Below are 7,878 nucleotides of genomic sequence, written 5' to 3' on the forward strand. Positions count from 1 at the left end.
AGGCCTAAGGCATTGCAATTCAGTGTATTCTCAACCAATTGTTGAACAGAGAGCGCCACCTAGTGGCCTCAGAAAATAAAGACACTGGTTCATGAAGCTTCTTTCGGCCCTCACTAATCTGAAGTCTCTTTCCCAAAATTCACCCTTGGTGCAGAATTACAGCCACTGATTTCCAATCAGTCTTATCAGTCTGTCCAAAAGTTAACTTTGAGTCTCTGACTTTCAAGTCAAAAAATGGTCAACTCTGCGTGCACGTTCTGCTTTCTTTGTTGATGAAAACAGCCAGAGGGCTGTTGGCTACAACTTATACAAACCCGTCAGTTAAATGGGATCAAGTACGCTGAAGAAAATGGATCACTGCAGAAACAAAGAAAGCGATATAGAGATAGGACTAGCACAAAAAGAATCTATTGAAGATCAGACAACACAATTTAGATTTTTTTGTTTTTTTGTGTATGAATGTATTAAAGGAAATGCAATGAACATAAAGTGAAAATGTGTTTTATCTCAAGTGAGCATACAAACCCATGCAAACTAATGCTATAAACACTGCTCCAATTAATACTAATTCTTGTAGGAAAACCTCTACAAATCATGACTGACAAGAAAGACATAATGATTCCTGAATTAAATATGTGCATTTCTGAGGCAGTGTGGTATTTTCAGCAGATGTCACTGTTTACTGAGCTTACGATGCTTACCACACTCAGAATATCCCTCCTATTCACTCTCACGTCATCTTTATTAATGGTTTCCTTTCATCCTCTGTGCTGCAGATAAACTAAGTCGCCCATGATATCTCAGGCCAGATAGCATTCATTTGCAGTGCAGACGAGCTGCGGGATCAGTAAATGGAAGGAGGGGGAAAAAATGACATTTTCTTTAGATTAAAAATAAAAACTGATGGGTTAGGCAACTTTGATCTCTCATTTCAAAATATGAAAGAGAAGGCCACCTTTTGAGATGATGCAAATATGGAAGGACATAAAGGGAGTAAAGGATAGAAATTGAGTGGGAGAGATGGAAGTGATTCAGCAATCGCATGCTTCAAATGAAATGGATTTGTTGAGAGGGACTGTAAACACCTCAAATCCTTAGAGACGCTCACATGTACACACACACTCAAATTCCCACAAACACACAGCAGTTTTTCTAAAGCACCAAAGAGCCTTCCTTGAGTGTCATATTTCCAGATATTTCGTCAGCAAGGACTGAAGCTTGTTCACACTCCGGTATAACATGGGAGAGCTGTAACGCCAAAGGAATTCATTATATCATGATGCGGCTAGCCTTTTTGGTCAGTTTGCCAGTTCAGAACACGTAGACACTAACATCGTCCCTGTGTCTTCGTCTGTATGCACTAGAAAACCAAAGCAAAGAAAATAGACGCTCTATAGTACCTTAGGTTGAACTTCTCAATCATCGATATTTTTACACAATCAAGCCTTGATTCAAATGGCTTGTATTATGTGAAAGGACTTGCTAGTTTTAACAAACCCACAGGGAACTCTAGTAAAGGGTCTAGTCAAAAGTGAATTTTGGTGTAAAATGTTGTGTTAAATCAGTGCTAATGTTCCTTTTGAGTCTGCTGGATGTGGGAAAATGCAACAGTATGCTCCCATGTTTTACCATTGGGTGATGACGAGCTGTTTTCTGCTTGTTTTGCTGCTCCCAAGTGGCCAAAAATCAATACATGTAGCTTTTAGTTTGAAGCAGCATCATGCCAACAATTCCAAACGTATGGCTATTCTATAAATAAAGTTGATATTTTAAAAAAAAAGTGCACTTTAATTGCACTCAGTCCTGGGACAGTAATGCTGAGGACTCTTGAAACTGAGCAATAAGCTAAATTTAAAGTTGGAACGACTGGATTAAATTACAACAGCTTTAACATGGGCATAATCTTACATAGCTAATTTCCCTTCTAACATGGTAACGCCTTATTTTAATTTGTAAAGGCTCGTTCCACTGTACTCTTATTGGCTACAGCCTGAACAAATTCTGCTTCTAACCCAGTGTTTCCACTTAAAATCTAATTCTTGTTTTTCCTTATTGCATGTCTATAGCCTGATTTGTCAAAATGAGGAAATCTAATGCTTTAATAAATCCAAATACATCTCATGCAGTAAAGTACGGGGTGTGTGCCTTACATTGAGCATTGTGATGAGTTAATGGTGGTATATTAAGTCGCATATTTACTGTAAGATGTATGCAGCTGTCAGCCAGCTAACATAAACCGCAAACAGCAGAAAAAAAGTTTCTGACAAAGCCGGCTAAATTCGCCAGTGATGGAGCCCTGACAGGTTACTGCTTGACAGGCGGGGGAACCTGGAGGTGCTAACGGATAAAGAGAATAAATCACCTCATTTTGACAAAGAAAAACATACAGACATACCTAATGTTGACATCCATAGTTACAAAAATCTAAACTGGCAGGTGTGACAGGGTGAAATGGCTCTCAGCACACCATAGGTGACACTGTTGAACCATGCATGGAGATGACACGGCGCAAAACCGAGGACATAGGAGGAAGAGTGTAACAGAGGGAGAGGAGGAAAGAGGAACTGAGATCAGGAATGTGAGAGGGGCATTCAGACTGGAGGAGGAAATCAAATCCAGGCAAAGTTGTTTATTTTCCCACCATCGCTTTGTGCATGTTGACTGTCAGAGCTGCCACTCTGTGTGAAAAGCTTGTATTCTGTGCTGGCAACACTGAAACATCAGTACCAATACTCTTCAGTGGGGGGCAATACAAAGCTGAGTAAGCAGGGGATGAATCCTCCACTCATGCTTTTATACCAGACAGACAAACCGATTTAATCTACTATACACACTCTTTAAATGCTGTTGTAATATACTGTACAATGCCCATGTGTTTTGTTCTGAAATGACTTAGTAAAAACATATTGTGTGAAGTCTTCATGAAAGTGGCCATGATTATGTAAGAGAAGGTATGAACAATACTCCACATTGGTGCTAATCTTTTTCAAAAGCTCCACAGTTTTATGTGGCTTTGTGCAATTTCCACCTTCCTAATAATAAGTGGTAATATTTCCACTCTCGTCAGTGACCGCATAGTGTTATTTCTTCATTATTTCCCATGTCAGTTTCTTTTTTCCTTTTTTTTACTCGTGCAATAACTTTACAAAAAAAAAGAAACACAGGACTATTGGTGCAAGAAATCATCAGAAGACAACACAGAACAATTGGACGGTGAACAGACATTATGACATAAGACAATAAAACAGAAAAAGCACTTCTATGGGTCGGAGAGGTTGACTTTGGCTAATAAGTAATGACGAAAAAAAAAGAGGGAGAGGGACTCAAAGTAGCCAGGATAATAAAGAATTACAGGATCATATAGTGATGCAAGCCAAGGATGTGGGTGATTTTTAAACTTGTGGGGTTGTAAATTGAACATGCCGCGGACGGGGTGGGGTTAAACCAAAGGCAGGCTGAGGGGGGGGCAGCAGGGTTCACCCTGGAGGTGTAATCATGTCAATTTCTAACTTTTTCTGTCTTCCATTCAAGGCCAAAGAGCACATCGTTGCCTAACAACATTAGTTGGTTCACTTATTGGGCAGGTTACAAGTCTTATTCCCAACTATCATTTCTATCAGTTCCGGATGTATAGCGTTTAGGCAAACGTTAGCAGCTCTGTCCTGCTCTTTCCTGTGCTGTAATACACTTTAGCAGCCTAATGTTACCCAGAGAGCCTTACATTTGTCAACACATTGGTTAGTCCTCATCCTAAAAGCCTTTTTTTCTTTTATGTTTTAAAGTGCAACAAAAAGTGTGTAAGCTGAACAGCCAAACGGGGTCATGTTAAAATGAAATTACATTTTGTTTCCTTATACTTTCATGTCTTGGATTATCAACTACGATCAAGAGCTCTGACTTTTTTTCCTGGGGAATGCAGCTTCAATCTTTTAGCATGTATGTAGCCATCAAGTGCATATTTAAGACACCTTTTACAGGAGTCATGCTTTTAAGAGTCAGCTGGAGAAAAATAGCCTATTCAGGTCAATTTATAAGTCAAGTTAGCTTTCAGTCTACTAGCATGAACTGAAAACCAATTCCCTGATATGGAACCTAAATGAAGAACTTCAAAACGGCATGATGGAACAGGAAAATATACACATTTGGTAGTTTATGGGGAACTATACCAGTGCGATGTTATCACTTAAACCCCAAAGTACTTTTGGAAGTACTGTATTGGGGACCTCTATACATGACTGTAATCTTGTTCTCTATCTTATCCCTATACAGATAATAAAATGATACCTAAGAGATGTGATATGCTTAGGTGTGTGTTAGAGGATCTGTGGTTGAGATGCTCATCCTATTCAAATAATCAGATTCCTGTATTATTTTCCTCTATCTATTCCTGACACTTTTCATTGCTCAGCACCTCCTGATACAAGATTGTGTAACCAAAGTCCAAAATCCTACATTTCTATTTTCAGAGGTACATACTTCATTGCCCTGAGGTATGGTGTTTTATTCTGAAACAAAACTTACTATATGGTCTTTGATCCATAAATGTCAGCAAATAACCTTTTGGCTTAAGATCATTTTGCGTGTGGCAATAAAACCTTTGCTTTTATATTTTGAAGGATGTCCACTGGCTCCTCGGAAACCAAATGAGCTCGTCCATTAGAAGAGCTAATGAAGCTCTTGAGAAATTAAACCTCCACTTTTAATCTCTCGCCCTGTATATATTTTGGCCGCCTCCCCCATTAGTCTGCCCTCTGCTTTTAAATCTTTCATTGACTTTGGGTCTAAGGAGGTTGCATCTTTCCCTTCCACTCACAGTTTAAGCTGTTTAAATTTTCATAGAAGCTCTTTCTGTCCATTTTCTAAAAACTGATTCAAGCATGATGCAGACAAAAACAGTTTGTTTTTGAAAATGGGAAAGGAATGTGAGTCCCTCCTGCGGTACTCCATAATACATAATGCCACTCATAATGCTGATGTACTGTTAATAATGGTTAATAGCTATGGGTTTCTTCTTCAAATGCTTTCACAATAAAAGCCTCAGCCTTTTCTTATATTTTGTCCTTTTAATAAACTCTGCTTCAGCTAAATTAATATTTCAACCACACCATCTCTTTGACAAATTGAGCTGAAGAAGTTGTACTCTTTCATCGCAGTGGGGAGTGATTCCAATTCCAGATCACTCCCAGTAAATGATGCAACACAAATCACTCAAAAATGAATTATAGTAAGCAGCCAAAAGCTATTTAACAACCCCCAAAAACACATTTGGGTGGGTGGGGGGAAGGGGGGTCTGGTCTGTTTGGTGAGTTGATGTGAGCGGCTGTGGCAGTCCACAGAGCAGGACTCAGAAGTAGGTCATCCCCATTGACCCGACTCACACAATCGGCATACACTGGGTGTGCGTGTGAGTGTGTATCATTCCTATTCTGTCGTAACTCACAGGAAGCAGAACATAGCAAACGAGAAATGTTGGAACCAAGCGAAAGAGGGCAAACCATCTGAAGCCGAGTTTAATTTGGTAAACCATCTGATACTTACGATAATTTCTGCCTGTCAACCTCTACAATGCCACACTGTGGGACCAAAGAACTCCATCTGATCTCCGACCATGAATTTAAAGATATTATTTGGACATTTTACCACTACAGCTAAAGGCGAATCATCATCATCATCATCATCATCATCATCATCATCATCATCATCATCATCTGAAATTCCAGGTTTAACTGTCAGGGCACACAGAAAAAGAACCAGTATTCAATTATTCACATACATGTGAAAGACTGCGTCAATTATTGACACTTACTATAAAACATAACCGTGTTTTTTTATATTTTTAGAACTTCCCCTTCTCAATATTTTACAATATCTAAACCTTTCGACTGCCTTGTTCACCTCCATCTGTCGAAGAATTTTAAAGATCCCTCGACCGCTTATGGGATTTGCGATTTCAGAAAAAAAGAAACATAATCTGCTTTCCTAGCAGCAGCGGATAGCGCGCATTGAGAGATTAACCCTTGACCTCGCCGAGTCGGCAAGAACACGTTGTCTTTTCAGGGTCATGCTTTCTTTGCCAAGGTCGATTTTTCAAATGGATTTTTATTTCACGAAAAAGATTTCACCATCCTCTATACGCCATGTGCTAATATGCTCCGCCCCCACCATGTAGAGCAAAGTCCAAATACTATTCTACAGTGAGAAAATATTTTGTCTTGGGCACTGCTTGTAAGAAGTACGTGATAAATATTGCAGTGCATGAGCAGGGAGAAATTAATCATATGTAGTCCACAGCACACTGGCTCACAGGTGAAGGTGCTGAAAGTCCGATTAGGACGGAGGAAGAAAAAGCGTACTTTGGTGATGAACATGCCCAGAGGTAAATCTAATGAAGTCCAGACTCCCCTTTCAGACAGGCGATAGAAAGCTTGGAGCTTTCAGATGTGAAATTCAAAGGGAAATTAGTTTTCAGAAGCTCTCTAATCTCTTTGCATCTCTCCTCCTCAACTTCCTCTTCTCTCCGCAGTACAGCATATGCTCCGGATTGTTAGCAAGTTAACACTAACTGTTGACACGCACGCACGCACACACACACACACAGTCTTTGTCTGATTCCAGACGACTTGCCATGTTGATCCCTAATCCGCTTCCTACCACACTTGCTGTGACCAATCGCAGCCTTTTATGTTACAAAGCTGTGAGTCACACCTAACAGGATTGGCTGGTCGTAGTCTGGGATGCAGAGGCTAATAGTGATTATGATGAAGGGTGTCGTGTGTGTGTGTGTGTGTGTGTGTGTGTGTGTGTGTGTGTGTGTGTGTGTGTGTGTGTGTGTGTGTGTGTGTGTGTGTGTGAGAGACCCAGATCGGGTGTAGCACCACAAAGAGATTATACAGTTTGGGACAAAAACAAGTCCGGATACACACATACAGTGACGGCAATATTAGAATGAAGAAAACTGTCAGCTACTAAAAGCCAGACATGATGCATTTCACGGTTACATCTGTTTCACTTTTTTGCCTCTTCTTTTTTTCGTAAAATCCCACCCTAGTATTTGGTTTATCGCATACTCACATGGCTTCATTTAATCTTGTCAGGATGGCAAAATAGATACAGAGTGCTGCCTTGGATGATGGGTTATTAACAAATGAGCACACGTGTGCTAATTTTCCTTTTTAGACCCTACAAATTTAGTTAATGCTTCCCCTCCATGATCACAATTATTTTAGAATGCATTCATGTTTCCTCAAAATATGTGCTTAGTATCCCCTGGCGGAGATGGAAGTGATTAAATAGTGGTTATTCCCCAAAGAAGTAGGTTATGATTGCAACTTTGATTGGATAATGAAATGTTTTCAGCATGAAAGCAGCCCCAGAGAGCTGGCAGATGAGCTAAAGCTAGTTAATGCATGTATGAACAGAGCCCTAATGGGATAAATAGGAAGCGTGCAGCATCTGCATGGCTCAGTGTAGCTGCAAAGGGAGTCATGCGTAATGTGACGGAGGCAGACTTTCACATTTGAAGTGAACTATTCGCATATCTTGATACTAATGCAGCAACGTGTTTCAAGATAAGCACGTCTAAAAAATGTGTGAAACAAGAAGATTTTATGGAAAACCGGTTGAAATACTGGCAGATTATTTTATGTTTTTGGAGAAAAATGGGGATTTCAGGTCTCCCTTAGAGACATAAATGACTTAAGAAAAATTTGCTTGTAGTGCTATTTCCTCAAGAAACTTGTTTGTTTGCACATGTGGCCTCAGTTTAACCTGAGCATGCCTACAATGACCCTGCTTCACAGCGCTCCTTGTAGGTCACAACACCCAACATATGGACAGCTTTGGAATATGCTTGCAATTACACATGCTTTTGAAGCGTGC

General features: G+C 40.0%; 1 protein-coding gene across 2 annotated transcripts in view; it reads right to left on the reverse strand.

Moving 5' to 3' along the window:
- Nucleotides 1-7,878, reverse strand: part of LOC116673994 (E3 ubiquitin-protein ligase Midline-1) — a 51,776-nt gene that overhangs the window by 23,239 nt on the left and 20,659 nt on the right. The gene's annotated exons all lie outside the window — the stretch shown is intronic.

The sequence above is a fragment of the Etheostoma spectabile genome, chromosome 24 (genome assembly GCF_008692095.1).
Source record: "Etheostoma spectabile isolate EspeVRDwgs_2016 chromosome 24, UIUC_Espe_1.0, whole genome shotgun sequence".
Classification (NCBI taxonomy): domain Eukaryota; kingdom Metazoa; phylum Chordata; class Actinopteri; order Perciformes; family Percidae; genus Etheostoma; species Etheostoma spectabile.